This window comes from Phyllobates terribilis, unplaced genomic scaffold, assembly GCF_046119375.1.
Source record: "Phyllobates terribilis strain yellow unplaced genomic scaffold, ASM4611937v1 Scaffold_2__4_contigs__length_985480577, whole genome shotgun sequence".
Taxonomy (NCBI): Eukaryota; Metazoa; Chordata; class Amphibia; order Anura; family Dendrobatidae; genus Phyllobates; species Phyllobates terribilis.
The window spans coordinates 694703540-694723849 of NW_027362762.1; positions in this window are offsets into that span (position 1 = coordinate 694703540).

Sequence of the window (20310 nt, forward strand, 5' to 3'; positions counted from 1 at the left end):
TTTGTTGCAGTGTGTCAGTGAAGTTATTGACACCAGTTTGCTGTTAAAAATAGTTACCTACAGGCCAGGTATATAAAACTGTGGTTTCTCCGTCACACGGATCACATATACGTTTTCAGAAAATTCTGCCATTTCTGGCCTCCATTAAAATTTTTTTTCAGTGTGTCAGCAAAGTTTTTGACATCAGGTTGCTGTTCAAAATAGTTACCTACAGGCCAGGTATTTAAAACTGTGGTTGGTCTGTCACGTGGATCAAATATAACTTAGCTCCAAATTCAGCCATTTGTAATGAGCGTGGAAGATATTGTCCTCCATTTGTCCTCCATTGCCCATCCATGGGCAAGGCGCGTGGAAAGGGACAGGGAACTGGACGTGATGGTGCATGCAGAGGCCGTGGGCAAGCTGAAATTGTGCCACAACAAACACCCACATCTTCTCACCCGACCTTCCCGTGCCAATTCCTAGGGGACCGCAGCACACCACTATTGAACCCAGAGCAGTGTCAAAAGGTTTTTGGTTTGATAGTGGATAATGCTTCCAGTCACTTTGCCACCACCACCACCCTGTCTTCCACACGGTCAAGTCTCAGAAGCCGTGAGTCTGGACTGCATATTCCTCACCTTGATCCTCCTTCCTCCCACCATGCCGAGTGCCCGGAGACAACTGATCCCACACTTGGACACTTTTCCATTTATAGATTTGGGCCTCTTGCTCGGTCCACTTGAAGCGGGGCAAGAGGAGATCGCATAGAGCGATGCCCAAATATTTGAGCAGCCACGGTCACACGAAGGCGACGGTGGGAAAGTGTCACAAGAGGTGGACAATGATGAGACACAATTGCCAGAAAGTCAGGAGGTGGACCAGGGAGCGAAGTGGAAGATGAGGTGGTGGATGATATAGTAACTGACCCAACTTGGCAGGGGGACATGCAGAGCGAGGACAGCAGCACACAGGGGGAGGGAGGCATAGCACCACAACAGGCAGAAAGAAGCAGTGTGGTGGCCACAGACAGAAGGCAGGCAACAATTCCCCGTAACACCAACACGAAGGAAGCTGCCAGCACAACTGTTAGGTCTTCCCGAGTCGTTGTTTATTAAAAACTCTGCCGATAACCCCAAAAAGGCCATTTGAACCACCTGCCAGGCCAGCATCAGCAGGGGTGGCAGAACTACCAGCCTGATCACCACCAGCATGATCAAGCACATGGCAGCAAAGCATCCGACTTTGTGGCCCGAACTCCAGGGTCCAGGAACAGTGTCTACGGGTGGCACCACTGCTTTTTCCGCTGTTGTGCATGCAAGCCAATCCCCTGTCCATTGTGCATGCGAAGATGCATCCTGCCCTGCACCTGTCGTTGCACACTCTCAAGTAGCAGCACCCGGAAGCACGTCCATGTCCTTGTCCCAGTGCAGCATTCAGTTGTCCATACCCCAGTCCTTGGAATGCAAGCGCAAATACGTAGGCAATGCCCCACAAGCCACACTACTAAATTCACACATTTCGCGACTGCTTACGCTCAAAATGTTGCCTTTTAGGCTCGTGGAGACGGAAGCATTCCGCAACCTGATGGAGGAGGCCGTCCCTGGGTACTTGGTCCCCAGCCGCCACTATTTATCCCGATGTGCCGTCTCCGCATTACACAAGCACGTGTCCCAAAACATTAGCCGTTCCCTCAATAACGCAGTTACCGGGAAAGTCCACCTAACCACGGACACTTGGGCAAGTGCTTGAGGGCAGGGGTCCCTACCCCAGTCCTTGGAACGCAAGCGCAAATACACAGCTAACGCCCCACAGGCCACATTACTAAATTCACCATTTCGCGAATGCTTGCCCTCAACAACGCAGTTACTGGGAAAGTCCACCTAACCACGGACACGTGGACAAGTGCTTGTGGTCAGGGACGGTACATCTCGCTGATGGCACACTGGGTTAACATAGTGGAAGCCAGGACCCAGTCAGACCTTGGGACGGAACACGTTCCCCCGACGCCAAGGATTGTGGGCCCTAGGTCAATGAGGGTTGCCCCACAGTCTACAGCTCCTGCTGCCTTGTGGTTCAGCGGTTTCTCAAATCCTACCCGGAGCTGCCAGATCTGCTTGTTAAAGTACGCCGCCTGTGTGCCCCATTTTAGAAAATCACCTACAGTTTACGCCGCCCTTCCCATGTTTCAGCAGCATTTGCAGTTGCTGGCTCACTGACTGGTGTGTGATGTCCCCACGCATTGGATCTCTACACTAGTGTTGAGCCACCCCCATAGTGTTCGAGTTCGGTTCGGTTCGTCGAACACCCTTGTGTTCGCCGAACTGTTCGTCGAATTGTTCGTCGAACACCTTCGAACACCGTTAAAACCAATGGCAGGCAAACAAAACCACATAGAAACACATAGAAAACACCTTCAAAGGTGTCCAAAAGCTGACAAACTGCTCAGAAGACATAACTAACACATGGAAAAGTGACAAGTACATATAGTCATGCGAAAAGAAAAGAGGTGGAGGAGTAAAAGGAGGGGGAGACACAGATATAGGCATGTCATGCCCTTCTAAAATCCAAAAAGTGAGAAGCCGACACGGCCAGTCCGTTCCTGCCAGTGCCACCTCCGTTTGTGCCAGTGCCGCGGTGGACCCTGACGGCCAGCCCCCCTCTCCCAATACTGGTGCCTGTCCGCTGGTGGGTTGAGCGAGCCCCCCTGTGGTGGAGGCAGCTCTAAGCTTTTTAATTTAAATTGTCTCCCTAATTTGAATGAATACACTTTAAATCCTTTTACAAGGATCTATTGAAGGGTAAGTCTCATGCCAGCAGCCGCGTAATTCCAGCTCCAGTAGCGTCCACTAAAGCTGCTGCATTTAAAAAGCTTTTATAAGGATCGAGCTCGGCTGTCCACCGCAAGGCGTCCTACCGCCAGTCCCGGCCCCTATGCCTTGGGGTGCTTCCTGATGCTCTTCACTGAGTATCCCGTGGTGCCGAAGCATTTCCTTTGAAAAAATTAAGTGTTCAAACTACAGGTGGTGAAGCTTGCATAACAGAGGGATAATCCGCTGACTAGCAGACACTGCTACTAGGCACAAAGTATTTCCTGGGCTAGATGGGACCCTTTTATAGCCAAAATCACGGCCCTGTATCGCAATGCGTCACCTAGGCTGAAGATAAATGGAACTGTAGCACCCCGAGGGCTCAGTTGCTGCAGAGGTATTGCACCTCACCCAGAGGTGTGATATCTCACTCTCAGGTAAGGATGGAGTGTAGATCAGGACCCCGACACCTGCATGCATTACACCACATTGCCATGGGGCAGGGCGACCAATATGCCCCTGAGATGGGCACGACAGTCCCTGTCCCTGGCTGGAGTGGGGGGAGGGAACACTGAAGAAGGGGAACCCTGTAGTGCAGGAGCAGGGAGGAAGCAGTTCCTGGGTGCATTGAGAAGGGAGTATAAAAGGTGGGCACCATCTTAGTTCAGTGCAGAGAAGTCTGAGCAGAAGTGACAGGGAGCAGGGGCTCTGCATGAGCTCTGCTCCGGAGGCGGGCCTAGTAACAGAGGCCCAGGCCTGGAAGAGGGAGAAGGAAGGAAGAGGAGCGGAGAAGGCTCCAGGAACGAGGAATGAAGGGATCCCAGGGGTGTGGACGGGCGAGTCGCCACCGCACACCCGAATCCACCTGCGTGGAGGGGTCAGGCCAAAGGGGGAGACCGGTCCCCGAAACTAGTGGAGGCGGGAAACGACCCTCAGCTAGAAACTGGAGGCTGTGACATTTTATGTGGCGCAGCCCCTCGCTACACCCACTAGGAGGGCAGCACATAGGGTCAGGGAAACTGGCGCCAAGTTTACCAAGAGGAGGCCCGAGGCAGCCGGACAGAAGGGTTGGTAAGAAAGGCCAGACAAAGGACACACAAAGGGGGTCCTGTGAAGCGCTCCAAAGTTATCTGGGAGTTGTCTGAGCCCCTCACCTGGTGAGCAAAGTAAGACGTGGGCAGCCGTTACCTGCAGAAGTGGTCTGGATAATAAGAACTGTGAGTAAAGGCCCTGGACTGCATCACTGACTCCGTGTCGTTACTGCTGCTGCCCTGCACCATCACCCCCATCCTCCGCATACACTGCCCTGAGGCTATACTCCTCCCGTGGGGAGTTATGCTACGCTCTGCTGCAACCACAACACCAGCCTCAGCGATCTGCCCTGCAGCGGCGGTTCACTCTGACCGCAATCCACGGGTGGCGTAGTCGGACATTTAAACATCAAAACCACATAAATAGTTCCGCCACTGGTTTGACCGCCCTGAGCCACGGAACCGGGTCGCCGCCACGGAGACTACAACCACCAGCATCCACCAAAAAGGGTCCGGCTCCGGATGTCCCAAGGCCCAGGGGGCGCGTCAGAACATTTTCATCACCTTTCATAATCACCAATGGGACAAGCTGGGATGTCCTCTGTCCCCTCTCTTATACATCCTAGTGATGGAGCACCTGCTCTCATCAATTCGCCATAACCCCAATATTAGGTGGATTGAGGTGGGAGGCACCGAGTACAAGAGCTCTGCATTTGCTGATGATGTCAATCACATATATCCATCAGCAGGCTGTTATGGCTGAAATAGATCACTTTGTTACATGGTCAAATTTTAGAATCAAAACAGCGAAGTCTGAGGCCCTCGATGTCTCCCTCCCCAAATCCATACAGGATTCCATCCAGTCCAACTTTCCCTTTGCATGGCCCTCACAGGGTATCAAATTCTTAGGAATTCCTATTCATAGAGACCTCTCTTGTCTATGTTATCTTAATTTTGTGCCCTTTATTGAACAGCTCCATACAGACCACGGTTGGCAAGTTAGAACTGTAAGATTCACTACGTGAACCACTGGTGTTTTGTGGAAAATCACATGTACACTGTGTTCCAAATTATTATGCAAAAAGTGTTTAGGAGTGATAAGGGAAGAATTTGTTTGTTTGTCAGTTAAACTCATTGATGGTGATGTGTGTCAGGGCTCTTTATATCACTGTAAGCAATTGCAGACACCTGTGCTAATTAGTTTGGCAGGTGTGTCCAATGAACGGCAAGACTACTTAAGAAGGCTGTCCCACATTATTAAGCAGCCTACATTTTCTGCCAAAATTGGAAAGAAAAAGGATGTGTCGGCTGCTGAGAAGCAACAAATTGTGGAGTGTTTAGGTCAAGGCATGACTACAATCAACATTGTGCGATGATCAGGATGAAGTGTCTTGGCAATCAAGAAGTATGTAGCTGATTCACAGTACACACGTGTGCGTGCTGATAAGGGCAAATTGAGGACTCTTTCCTACAGACAATTACGTCAGGTTAAAAGAGCAGCGGCAAAAAAGCCTTGTCATAGCAGCAGACAAGTTTTTGAAGCTGCTGGTGCCTCCAGTGTCCCCCGAACAACAAGATACAGGGTCCTTCAGAGGTTTGCAGCTGTGCGTACGCCATCCTGTCGACCTCCACTATCCATTGCACACAAGCAGAAACGGCTCCAGTGGGCCAAACATTACATGAAGACTGATATCAAAACTGTTTTGTTCACGGATGAGTGCCGGGCAACGCTCGATGGTCCAGATGGATGGAGTGGAGGATGGCTGGTTGATGGACACCCCACGCAAAAACGGCTACAGCGCCAACAAGGAGGAGGTGGAGTAATGTTTTGGGCTGGAATCATGGGGAGAGAGGTTGTCAGCCCCTTTAGGATCCCTGAAGGGGTAAAGATGAACTTCATAATGTATGTGGAGGTTCTCAAACAGCACTTCCTGCCATGGTTCAAGAAGAAGAACTGTGTATTCCACAGCAAGATCATTTTCATGCATGATAATGCACCGTCTCATGCTGCACATAACACATCTGCATCTCTGGCTGATATGGGCATAAAAGGGGACAAACTTATGGTGTGACCCCCATGCTCCCCTGACCTCTACCCCATTCAGAACCTCTGGAGCATCATCAAAAGGAGTGTCTATGATGGCGGGAGGCAGTTCACATCTAAGCAACAGCTCTGGGAGGGTATTCTGTCGTCATGCAAAACAATTGAAGCAGAAACCATCCAAAACCTGACAAATTCAATGGACGAGAGAGTTCAGAAGCTCCTTTCGAACAAGGAGTCCTATGTGCAAATGTAACATCACCTAGAATAAAGTTTTGAGTTGAAAACTATTTGATTTCAGTTTCTAATAACCTGCTAATGCTTATAATTTCAAAAATGACCATTTTTTTGGTCTTTATTAAAATTAAAAGGTTGATCGAAGAGTGTGGGGGATCTAAGAGTGTGGCAACCCAGTAGTCAGGATTACTTTGAATTCTGACAATCTGAGTGTCATGTTGCAGGTAGTGCAGTAAGAAGGCACTTATGTGTCTTGCGCATCTCGGAGCCCCAAAATAATTTTCCGGGCTAGATGCAGCTAAAAATTATTATTAATTTTAAATCTGGGGGAGCTTAGTATAGATGGCCTAATAGAATCAGTTCTGCACACTGCTACAAAGCCCAAATTATTTTCCAGCCAAGATACAGATAAACATGATTAGTAATTTTAAATCTGGTGGAGCTTAGTATAGATGGCCTAATAGAATCATTACTGCACACAGCTACAAAGCCCAAATAATTTTCCAGCCAAGATACAGATAAACATGATTAGTAATTTTAAATCTGGTGGAGCTTAGTATAGATGGCCTAATAGAATCATTACTGCACACTGCTACAAAGCCCAAATAATTTTCCAGCCAAGATACAGATAAACATGATTAGTAATTTGAAAGCTTAAAACGGTTGGTGAGGTGATTTTAACCAATCATCAAGCTTTTACTCTCCCCAGGATGACACAGGGGTAGAAAAGTCATTTCGGATCCATGATTTATGAATGTGAGTCTGTCTACATTATCAGTGGAGAACCGCGTGCGCTTATCTGTCAGCACACCACCAGCAGCGCTGAACACACGTTCAGACAGAACGCTGGCTGCGGGGCATGACAAGATCTCCAAGGCGTAAGTGGCGAGCTCCGGCCATTTATCCAGATTGGAAGCCCAAAAAGAGCAAGGGTCCAGTGACACAGTCATGGCTTCAATGTTTACTTGGAGATACTCCTGTACCATTGTCTCTAGGCATTGACTATGTGTCAGACTTCTTGTCTCCTGTGGCCTTGCAAAGGATGAGCTAAAAAAGTGGTGAAATGATTCCGCAAAATTGATGTTACCAGCAGATACTGTGTTTCTGTTACGGTTTGAGTGCTGAACACTCGACGGTCCCACAGTTGGCAAGTTGGAACTGTGAGATTCACTACGTGCACCACTGGTGTTTTGTGGAAAAGCACATGTAAGATTCTGCAACAGTCTCTGCTGATACTCCTGCATGCGTGCATCCCTTTCTAAGGCAGGAATTATTTTGGCAAATTTACTTTTGTACCGGGGATCTAACAGTGTGGCAACCCAGTAGTCAGGATTATTTCTAATTCTCACAATTCGAGGGTCATGTTGCAGGTAGTGCAGCAAGAAGGCACTCATGTGTCTTGCGCATCCAGGAGCACCAAGTCCCTGTTGTGTTGGTGGCGAGGTAACAATCATGCTTCCTTCCTCTGTTCTCTCCCCCCAACCTCGCACAACAGAAATGTGATCAAGGTCTCCCTCATCTGATGAGTCTTCCATCAGTTCGTCCTCCACTTCTTCCTGGGCTCCTGCACCTTCCTCACTAGTTTGGCTGCTACCATGCGCTCTGGTAAAACCATCTCCCCCACCCTCACATGCCTGCCGCCTTGGTGCTGCCAACCGTCTGGACCTTGCAGATGTTAGCCCTTCCGCATACAACTCCTCCTCCTCTACTTCCTCCACCTCCTCTTGTGCCACCACCTGACTCCGAATTCTGTTTAACATGTGCTCCAGCATGTAAATCACCGGAATAGTCATGCTGATAATGGCATCGTCAGCACTAAACATCTTCGTCGCCATTTCAAAGCTGTGCAGAAGGGTGCATAGGTCCCTGATCTGAGACCACTCCTCCAGCGTGATTTGCCCCACCTCTGGATCCCGTTGGCCCAGGCTATACGTCAGAACGTATTGCACCAGGGCTTGTCGGTGCTGCCACAGTCGCTGCAACATGTGCAGAGTTGAATTCCACCGGGTAGGCACATCGCATTTTAGCCGGTGAAGTGGCAAGCCCAACGACTTCTGTAGAGATGTAAGTCACTGAGCTGCGGGATGCGAACGGCGGAAGTGAGCACACAGCGACCGTGCCCTCTGCAGAAGGCCATCTAGTCGGGGATAGTGGCCTAAAAATTGCTGGACAACCAGGTTCAACACGTGAGCCATACAAGGCACGTGTGTGACATTGCCCCGGCGAAGGGCCGCACCCAGGTTTGCAGCATTGTCGCACACGGCCTTCCCTGGTTTCAGGTCCAGTGGAGACAACCATTCATGAAATTGGTTCTCCAGAGCTGACCACAACTCCTCAGCTGTGTGACTCACATTTCCCAGACATTTCAAAGTAAAAACCGACTGATGACGTTGAGCCCTACTGCCAGCATAGTAAGGAGGTGTGCAGGATCCCTTCTGCGCAGTTAGAAAGCTTGTGGCATGACCAGACAGGCTTTGGGTGCAGGTGGAGGACCGAGAGGAGGTTGAGGAGGCAGAAGTAGTGGAGGAACTTTGACATAAAGAGGATTGACGCACAACTCGTGGGGACGGCAAGACTTGGACAGCAGCCCCTTGTCCTGCTGTCACCATAGTTACCCAGTGCCCAGTCAACGACATGTAACGCCCCTGTCCATGCCTACTCATCCAAGTGTCTGTAGTGAAATGCACCCTGTCACACACAGAGTTTCTCAAAGAAGCGGTGATGTTGTGTGCGACATGCTGGTGGAGCGCAGGCACACCTTTCTTTGAGAAGTAGTGCCGACTGGGCATCTGGTACTGGGGCACTGCGACGGACATAAGGTCTCGAAAATCCTCTGTGTCCACCAGGCGGAAAGGCAGCATTTCTGTAGCCAAGAGCTTGCAGATGGTGAAATTCAACCTCTTAGCTTTCTCATGGCTAGGAGGAAATGGTCTTGTACTTGTCCACATCTGAGGGACTGAGGGCTGGCTGTTGTGCTTAGACGGGGTTGATAAGGGTGTCCCCGGCAAACTGACGGTCTGTGAGGAAGATGCAGGCGGACATGTTAGGTTGCCTTGATCCAAAGGTGGACAAGGTTGCCTTGATCCAAAGGTATCGATGTTGGACAGCGCTCAACACCAGCTGGTGTTACCACCTCCAAAGGAAATGATGACCTGCCAATCACGCTGGCTGTTGTGGGTAAAGAGGTGGCAGGTCTGCGTCCCAAAACAGGTGTGACTGCTGTCCCCCCAGTCACAGAGGATGAAGAGGCCGCAGATGCACAAGATGGGGCAGACGGTGGTTGGCCCGGCCGGCTAGGCCGCATTGTAGCACAGTGAGCTTCCCACTGCAACTTATGCTTCATGTCCATGTGCCGGTTCATGCACGAAGTACTCAAACTATGTATTTTTTGGCCTCTACTTAGCTTTTGTTGACAAATGTTACAGAAAATACGAGTTGGGCCATCTTTATCGATCTGAAAAAATGCCCAGGCTATGCAAGGCTTAGCACCCATGCGACCTGAAGAGCCACCACGACTTGTGGTCAGAGGCAGAGTTGTGTTTGAGGACGCAGTTGTTGACGTGCTTCCAGCACTACGTCTCTGTCCAGGAAGGCGCAACCTGACCTCGTCGTCACTAGCATCCTCCTCCACCTCCTCTGCTGACCTCATCTCTTGGCTGACTGTGGGTTGACAGTAAGTGGGATCTCCAACCTCATCATCATCTCCCTGTGTGTTATCACACCCGTCGTCCTCAGAGCCAACCTATTCCTGCCCTGACAAAAACTAAAGTTGTCGCTCCAATCAGGTATTTGAGTCTCATCATCGTCTTCCTCATTGTCTCCACCAACAGGAGTTACAGTTTGGGAATGAGGGTCTACATTATGGTCAGAACCTTCTGCGTCTGGTCCTGGATCCGACTCATAAAGATTCTGGGCATCAGTGCAGATCATTTCCTCGTCTGGATTCACAGAAGCACTGGAGCCGACCTCTGATTCCCAGGCTATAGTATGAGTAAACAGCTCTGCAGACTCAACCATCTGTTCTACCTCATACTCAGACGGGCAGCTGGAGATTTGGGAGCTGTGAGGAAGCAAGTGCGATTGGGGTGACACCTCTGAGGAATGCAGTATTTGTGATGTTGAAGTTGATGTGGAGGAGAGCCCACTTAAAAGAGCACTTGATATCCGTTGAAGCACCTGCTGTTTTTGTGCCTTATCTGAAATTTGCAGCGATTGGCGTTGCCGTAAGAAAGGGATCTTATCACATTGTCCGCTAAAAGAAGTAGACATTTTAGTTTTGCTGGAAGATGGTCTTTCTTCTGCAGATGTTACTGTTGCTTTAACACCTACTCCACGGACACAACCTTTTTTCCCCTTCCCAACACGCCTATTCCCCTTTCCACCAGCAGCAGGCCGTTTTCCACTAATTTTGGTGGTTAACTAATTCACAACTCTGGAGTTGTTTGCACAAAAAAACAATGGATGGGAACCGAGCAGAGCTGAGTGGCCAAACTGTGGTATTAGGCCAAAACTATTGTCTGGGTTAGATGCAGAAAAAAATTATATTCAATTTGCAACCTGATGGAGGTCAGTATAGATGGACTAATAGAACAAGTCCCACACACTGCTAGAAGGCCAAATATTTTTTCAGAGCTAGATGCAGAAAAAAATTATATTCAATTTGCAACCTGATGGAGGTCAGTATACATGGACTAATAGAACAAGTCCCACACACTGCTAGAAGGCCAAATATTTTTTCAGAGCTAGATGCAGAAAAAAATTATATTCAATTTGCAACCTGATGGAGGTCAGTATACATGGACTAATAGAACAAGTCCCACACACTGCTAGAAGGCCAAATATTTTTTCAGAGCTAGATGCAGAAAAAAATTATATTCAATTTGCAACCTGATGGAGGTCAGTATACATGGACTAATAGAACAAGTCCCACACACTGCTAGAAGGCCAAATATTTTTTCAGAGCTAGATGCATAAAAAAATTATATTCAATTAGCAACCTGATGGAGGTCAGTATAGATGGACTAATAGAACAAGTCCCACACACTGCTAGAAGGCCAAATATTTTTTCAGAGCTAGATGCAGAAAAAAATTATATTCAATTTGCAACCTGATGGAGGTCAGTATAGATGGACTAATAGAACAAGTCGCACACACTGCTAGAAGGCCAAATATTTTTTCAAAGCTAGATGCAGAAAAAAATTATATTCAATTTGCAAGCTGATGGAGGTCAGTATAGATGGACTAATAGAACAAGTCCCTCACACTGCTAGAAGGCCAAATATTTTTTCAGAGCTAGATGCAGAAAAAAATTATATTCAATTTGCAACCTGATGGAGGTCAGTATAGATGGACTAATAGAACAAGTCCCACACACTGCTAGAAGGCCAAATATTTTTTCAGAGTTAGATGCAGAAAAAAATTATATTCAATTTGCAACCTGATAGAGGTCAGTATAGATGGACTAATAGAACAAGTCCCACACACTGCTAGAAAGCCAAATATTTTTTCAGAGCTAGATGCAGAAAAAAATTATATTCAATTTGCAACCTGATGGAGGTCAGTATAGATGGACTAATAGAATGATGCTATGCCCAAAAGGTTTTACTTCACTAGGTGCAGTAAAAAAATTGGTATTCTATACACAGGTGGTGTAGCTTGCAACACAGATAGGCTACTCCACTGACTAACACACTCTGCAATAGGCCAAAAAGGATTAGCTTTGCTAGATTTAGCCAAATGCTGTGAAAAAAAACTTGCACAGCACTGGCACAGACCTGCCTGGCAAAAACTGATAGGAACTGATGTAACTTAGTCCTGAAAAGGACTGCAATTACAATTAGTCTTTACTCCCACAACCTATCTATTTAAGAGCACAGACCTGCCTGATAAAAGTCATAGGAAATGCTGTAACCTAGTCCTTAAAAGGACTGCAATCACAACTATTCCCCACTCCCAAGCTATCTGTAGATTTGTGCGAAAATTGGCTTGAAATTAACAAGGTATAGCGCACACAGCAACAGCGGTGCCGTCGAACATGCAGCTGCAGCAGTGAGAAAATGGTGGCGACGGGGAAAATGGCTGGGTCTTATAGGGCAAGGACATGTGACATACACTGCCAATGACACATGCCCTTGCTTGTGTGAAAAAAAGCACTTCGCTCCGTGTGTGCGCTGCTGATAGGCTGACAGATTGCACCTCCCCACTGTAAATGTGGGAAAGAGAAAAAAAAAATGGAGATCTTCATTATTCCTGCAGAGATCCATCCCCTGCCCCTCCCCCCGCCCCGCTGTACACTCAAACTGTGTATTAACATTAATTTTCATCATTACTGATAAAAAATCCAGTTATGATTTTGGTGTACGAACAGTTATCGAACATAACCTCGAACAGCCAAATTTTTTTCAAATCGTTCGTGTTCGCCGAACGGCTCGAACACCGCCCAAAACAGCTCGAATTTGAGTTTGGCGAACAGTTCGAGTCGAACAACGCTCATCTCTACTCTACACTGCAGATGTTGGGAAGGATTTGTGAGCAGAAGAGGGCAGTTGTTGAGTACCAGCATCAACAAGGCCGTCGGTATTCAGTTCAGACTCCACACATAAGACCTCAGGAGTGGACATGGATGTCAGACATATGTACCATCCTCCAAATCTTTGAGGACTCCACCAAGATGGTGAGCGGCGATAATGCCATAATAAGCATCACCATCCCGCTTCTCTGTCTTCAGAAACACAATTCACATTCAAAGAGGAAGCATTGCAGGCGGAGCACGATGAGATGGAGCAAGGATCCATACAGGGCGATTACACACAGCCCAGCCTCATCTCATTGCAACATGGATTGGGTGACAATGAGGAAGAGGAGGAGGAAGAACAGGAGCTAGTTTCATGCGCTATAGAAGGTACTACCTGCACAACTGTCATACCATCTGTTCAGCGTGGATGGCCTGAGGACAGAGAGGAGGAGCAGGAGAGCATGGTCAGTCGTTCTCTTGGTGAGTACATGGAAGTCTTGCCTGTTAGCAGTCTGGCACGCATGGCTGAGTTTATGTTACGCAGCCTTTCCCATGACCCTCGCGTTCTCAAAATTTTGGGTGACAGTCATTACTGGTTGGTAACATTTCTAGACCCATGCTACAAGGAGAATTTTATATCTCTTATTCCTGAGGCGGACACGTCTACAAAAATGGGGCAGTACCAGAAGGTCCTTGTTGCGGAACTATTAAAAAAAAAATTACCATCTGAAAACGATGTCGGCAGAGATCACAGTTCATTGGACAACCAAGGACTACAAGCTAGAGAGACACAACTCCAATCCAGCAGAGACAGGGGAACACTGTCAAAGTTCTGGGAGAATTTTCTCAGCCTCTCCCATCACACAGGCCCTGAGGTGCGGGGTACTCTCACAAGGAGGGAAAAGTTTGGGAAGATGCTGAGGGAGTACCTTGTCGACCGTACCAACGTCCTCCTTGATTCCTCTGTGCCTTAAAATTATTGGGTATCCAAGCTGGATAAGTGGAATGAACTGGCTCTCTATGCTTTGGAGGTCCTGGCCTGCCCTGCCGCTAGCGTTTTATCAGAGCGGGTTTTTAGTGCCGCTGGTGGAATTATAACTGATAAGCGCATCCGCCTGTCAACTGAAAATGCTGACAGGCTGACTCTTATAAAAATGAACAAGGACTGGATTGGGCCAGACTTCTCAACACCACCGAATGATAGCAGCGTAACATAAACTCAAATCCAGTGTCTTTTTCTTGGAGGTGTATTCCCATGCACCATTTCACACCCACACATGGGTGTAGCAATGGTGTCCCTGCCTAGAAGAGGGCAGGGACGCCGTTGCTACAATTGGTATACACTTTCTGATTTTGGCTATTTGCTCTTGTCCTCCTCCTTCTCCTCATCCTCCACCACCATATCACCAGGGTGATCGTGGTCCGTGATGCAACACTCACATAATTTTTTTAAAGGGTGTTTATGATGCACATAAGAAAAAAAAAAATTATACAGTATGTTCATGTATAACCCCCAGGGGTAAATGTTTGTCAGCCCATACACTTAGTGCATGGGCATTACAAGTATAGGAGACCCGCTCCTTTCTTTTTGGAACATTTTTTTATGTGACCCTCCTCCACGTCTCTTCCAAGGGGCATTAGAGTGTCTCCCAATTTTTGGCAACCCTTGCATTCACTGCATAGGCCAACACTATGGGAGACCCACTTCCTAATAATGGGAACATTTTTCCATGATGCCCTCTACGTCTCTTCCAAGGGGCATTGGAGTGCCTCCCAATTTTTGGCAAGCCTTGCGTTCACTGCATAGGCAAACACTATGGGAGACCCACTTCCTAATAATGGGAACATTGTTTTCAGGAGGCCCTCTGTCCTCCACGTCTCTTCCAAGGGGCATTGGAGTGCCTCCAAATTTTTGGCAACAATTGCATTCACTGCATAGGCAAACACAATGGGAGACCCACTTCCTGATAATGGGGACATTGTTTTCAGGAGGCCCTCTGACCTCCACGTCTCTTCCAAGGGGCATTGGAGTGCCTCCAAATTTTTGGCAACCCTTGCATTCACTGCATAGGCAAACACAATGGGAGACCCACTTCTTAATAATGGGAATATTCTTTTCAGGAGGCCCTCTGACCTCCACGTTTCTTCCAAGGGGCATTGGAGTGCATCCAAATTTTTGGCAACCCTTGCATTCACTGCATAGGCAAACACAATGGGACACTCACTTCCTAATAATGGGAACAATGTTTTCAGGAGGCCCTATGACCTCCATGTCTCTTCCAAGGGGCATTGGAGTAGATCCAAATTTTTGACAGCCCTTGCATTCAGTGCATAGGCAAACACAATGGGAGACCCACTTCCTAATAATGGAAACATTTTTTTCAGGAGGCCCTCCTCTAAGTCTCTTCAAAGGGGTATTGGGGTGCGTCCAAATTTTCAAAGGGGTATTGGGGAGCATCCAAATTTTGGGCAGCCATGCCAGTCACTGCATACGCAATAACAGTATAGGAGACCCACTCTTTTGTAATGGGAACAACAAAGCATAGCCGACTGATGGCTCTCTAAGAATAGTAAATGCCGCCTGATGACCCTACAAAAATAGGCTTTGTGACTTTCAGAGTCCCTCCTTCATAAATGAAACAGGATGTGTCTGATCATGTCTCACACACCACATGGCCAGATAAGGTTGTAAAATGTTAAAATGACATTTTCCGGTGAATGCATTTGTCACAGTCGAAAGCAATACAAAAGTGCTAAGTGGTTATTTATTTTGCCTTATATACAAGTCATTACCCTGGAAAGGATGTTCCTTAACATATTTCCCAGGAAAATCCATTTTGGTTTTTGTTTTTGTATGTTTTATTGTGTGTCCATAAAAGTGGCGTAATACCTCTGACAACATTGTTAACAGCAGTGACTTGGGAGTCAGAAATGCTTCCAGGGATCTTTCCCATGCTATTCCAATGCCATTTGAGCACTGTTCCCATTGATTTGGGCAATTTTTAGGCCCTCTGAGCCGCCTGAGAAATGCTCGAGTTTCCCATAGACTTACATTGGGCTCGTTGCTCGGATCGAGCACCCGAGTATTCCAATGTGCTCGACCCGAGCAACGAACACCCGAGCATTTTAGTGCTCGCTCATCACTAGTGTTGAGCCACCCCCGTAGTGTTCGAGTTCGGTTCAGTTCGTCGAACACCCGTGTGTTCGCCGAACTGTTCGTCGAACTGTTCGTCGAACACCTTCGAACACCGTTAAAACCAATGGCAGGCAAACAAAAACACATAGAAACACATAGAAAACACCTTCAAAGGTGTCCAAAAGCTGACAAACTGCTCAGAAGACATAACTAACACATGGAAAAGTGACAAGTACATATAGTCATGCGAAAATAAAAGAGGTGGAGGAGTAAAAGGAGGGGGAGACACAGATATAGGCATGTCATGCCCTTCTAAAATCCAAAAAGTGAGAAGCCGACACGGCCAGTCCGCTCCTGCCCGTGCCACCTCCGTGTCGCCGGGTTTGTGCCAGAGCCGCGGTGAACCCTGATGGCCAGCCCCCCTCTCCCAATACTGGTGCCTGTCCGCTGGTGGGTCGAGCGAGCCCCCCTGTGGTGGAGGCAGCTCTAAGCTTTTTAATTTAAATTGTCTCTCTAATTTGAATAAATACACTTTAAATCCATTTACAAGGATCTATTGGAGGGCAAGTCTCATGCCAGCAGCGGCGTAATTCCAGCTCCAGTAGCGTCCACTAAAGCTGCTGCAGTTAAAAAGCTTTTATAAGGATCGAGCTCGGCTGTCCACCGAAAGGCATCCTACTGCCAGTCCGAGCCCCTATGCCTTGGGGTGCCTCCTGATGCTCTTCACTGAGTATCCCGTGGTCCCGAAGCATTTCCTTTGAAAAAATTAAGTGTCCAAACTACAGGTGGTGTAGCTTGCTTAACAGCCGGGATAATCCGCTGACTAGCAGACACTGCTACTAGGCACAAAGTATTTCCTGGGCTAGATGCAGTTAAAAATTTGTAATTAGATACTCTCGTTGGATGCTGAGAAAGCATTCCATAGAGTCTCCTGGCACGCCATATATGATTCTCTTAAAAAGCTTGGGGAAGGGGTCTAGGGGACCCTTTTATAGCCAAAATCACGGCCCTGTATCGCAATACGTCACCTAGGCTGAAGATAAATGGAACTGTAGCACCCTGAGGGCTCGGTTGCTACAGAGGTATTGCACCTCACCCAGAGGTGTGATATCTCACTCTCAGGTAAGGATGTAGTGTGGATCAGGACCCGACACCTGCATGCATTACACAACATTGCCGTGGGGCAGGGCGACCAATATGCCCCTGAGATGGGCACGACAGTCCCTGTCCCTGGCTGGAGTGGGGGGAGGGAACACTGAGGAAGGGGAACCCTGTAGTGCAGGAGCAGGGAGGAAGCAGTTCCTGGGTGCATTGAGAAGGGAGTATAAAAGGTGGGCACCATCTTAGTTCAGTGCAGAGAAGTCTGAGCAGAAGTGGCAGGGAGCAGGGGCTCTGCATGAGCTCTGCTCCAGAGGCGGGCCTAGTAACAGAGGCCCAGGCCTGGAAGAGGGAGAAGGAAGGAAGAGGAGCGGAGAAGGCTCCAGGAACGAGGAATGAAGGGATCCCAGGGGTGCGGACGGGCGAGTCGCCACCGCACGCCCGAATCCACCTGCGTGGAGGGGTCAGGCCAAAGGGGGAGACCGGTCCCCGAACTAGTGGAGGCAGGAAACGACCCTCAGCTAGAAACCGGAGGCTCTGACATTTTATGTGGCGCAGCCCCTCGCTACACCCGCTAGGAAGGCACCACATTGGATCAGGGAAACTGGCGCCAAGTTTACCAAGAGGAGGCCCGAGGCAGCCGGACAGAAGTGTTGGTAAGAAAGGCCATACAAAGGACACACAAAGGGGGTCCTGTGAAGTGCTCCAAAGTTATCTGGGAGTTGTCTGAGCCCCTCACCTGGTGAGCACAGTACGACGTGGGCAGCCGTTACCTGCAGACGTGGTCTGGATAATAAGAACTGTGAGTAAAGGCCCTGAACTGCATCACTGACTCCGTGTCGTTACTGCTGCTGCCCTGCACCATCACCCCCATCCTCCGCATACACTGCCCTGAGGCTATACTCCTCCCGTGGGGAGTTATGCTACGCTCTGCTGCACCCACAACACCAGCCTCAGCGGTCTGTACTGTAGCGGCGGTTCACTCTGACCGCAATCCACGGGTGGCGTAGTAGTACATTTAAACATCAAAACCACATAAATAGTTCCGCCACTGGTTTGACCGCCCTGAGCCACGGAACCGGGTCGCCGCCACGAAGACTACAACCACCAGCATCCACCAAAAAGGGTCCGGCTCCGGGTGTCCCAAGGCCCAGGGGGTGCGTCAGAACATTTTCATCACCTTTCACAATCACCAATGGGACAAGGCAGGGATGTCCTCTGTCCCCTCTCTTATACATCCTAGTGACGGAGCACCTGCTCTCATCAATTCGCCATAACCCCAATATTAGGTGGATTGAGGTGGGAGGCACCGAGTACAAGTGCTCTCTATTTGCTGATGATGTCCTAGTATATATCACTCAATCACATATATCCATCCATGCTGTTATGGCTGAAATAGATCACTTTGTTACATGGTCAAATTTTAAAATCAATGCAGCGAAGTCTGAGGCCCTCGATGTCTCCCTCCCCAAATCCATATAGGATTCCATCCAGTCCAACTTTCCCTTTGCCTGGCCCTCACAGGGTATCAAATACTTAGGAATTCCTATTCATAGAGACCTCTCCCATCTATGTTATCTTAATTTTGGGCCCTTTATTGAACAACTCCATACAGACCACGGTTGGCAAGTTAGAACTGTAAGATTCACTACGTGAACCGCTGGTGTTTTGTGGAAAAGCACATGTACACTGCGTTCCAAATTATTATGCAAAAAGTGTTTAGGAGTGATAAGGGAAGAATTTGTTTGTTTGTCAGTTAAACTCATTGATGGTGATGTGTGTCAGGGCTCTTTATATCACTGTAAGCAATTGCAGACACCTGTGCTAATTAGTTTGGCAGGTGTGTCCAATGAAAGGCAAGACTACTTAAGAAGGCTCTCTCACATTATTAAGCAGCCTACATTTTCTGCCAAAATGGGAAAGAAAAAGGATGTGTCGGCTGCTGAGAAGCAACAAATTGTGGAGTGTTTAGGTCAAGGCATGACTACAATCAACATTGTGCGATGATCAGGATGAAGTGTCTTGGCAATCAAGAAGTATGTAGCTGATTCACAGTACACACGTGTGCGTGCTGATAAGGGCAAATTGAGGACTCTTTCCTACAGGCAATTACGTCAGGTTGAAAGAGCAGCGGCAAAAAAGCCTTGTCATAGCAGCAGACAAGTTTTTGAAGCTGCTTGTGCCTCCAACGTCCCCCGAGCAACAAGATGCAGGGTCCTTCAGAGGTTTGCAGCTGTGCATACGCCATCCTGTCGACCTCCTCTATCCACTTCACACAAGCAGAAACGGCTCCAGTGGGCCAAACATTACATGAAGACTGATTTCAAAACAGTTTTGTTCACGGATGAGTGCCGTGCAGCGCTCGATGGTCCAGATGGATGGAGTGGAGGATGGCTGGTTGATGGACACCCCACGCAAACACGGCTACAGCGCCAACAAGGAGGAGGTGGAGTAATGTTTTGGGCTGGAATCATGGGGAGAGAGATTGTCGGCCCCTTTAGGATCCCTGAAGGCGCTAAAGATGAACTCCATAATGTATGTGGATTTTCTCAAACAGCACTTCCTGCCATGGTTCAAGAAGAAGAACCGTGTATTTCACAGCAAGATCATTTTTCTGCATGATAATGCACCATCTCATGCTGCACATAAAACATCTGCATCTCTGGCTGATATGGGCATAAAAGGGGACAAACTTATGGTGTGACCCCCATGCTCCCCTGACCTCTACCCCATTCAGAACCTTTGGAGCATCATTAAAAGGAGTGTCTATGATGGCGGGAGGCAGTTCACATCTAAGCAACAGCTCTGGGAGGGTATTCTGTCCTCATGCAAAACAATTGAAGCAGAAACCATCCAAAACCTGACAAATTCAATGGACGAGAGAGTTCAGAAGCTCCTTTCGAACAAGGGGTCCTATGTGAAAATGTAACATCACCTAGAATAAAGTTTTGAGTTGAAAACTGTTTGATTTCAGTTTCTAACAACCTGCTAATGCTTATAATTTCAAAAATGACCATTTTTTTGGTCTTTATTAAAATGAAAAGGTTGATCGAAAAGTTTGGGGGATCTAAGAGTGTGGCAACCCAGTAATCATGATTACTTCGAATTCTGACAATATGAGGGTCATGCTGCAGGTAGTGCAGCAAGAAGGCACTTATGTGTCTTGCGCATCTCGGAGCCCCAAAATTATTTTCCGGGCTAGATGCAGCTAAAAATTATTTTTAATTTTAAATCTGGTGAAGCTTTAGTATAGATGGCCTAATAGGATCAGTGCTGCACACTGCTACAAAGCCCAAATTATTTTCCAGCCAAGATACAGATAAACATGATTAGTAATTTGAAAGCTTAAAACGGATGGTAGGGTGATTTTAACCAATCATCAAGCTTTTACTCTCCCCAGGATGACACAGGGGTAGAAAAGTCGTTTCGGATCCATGATTTGTTCATCTTTATGAACGTGAGTC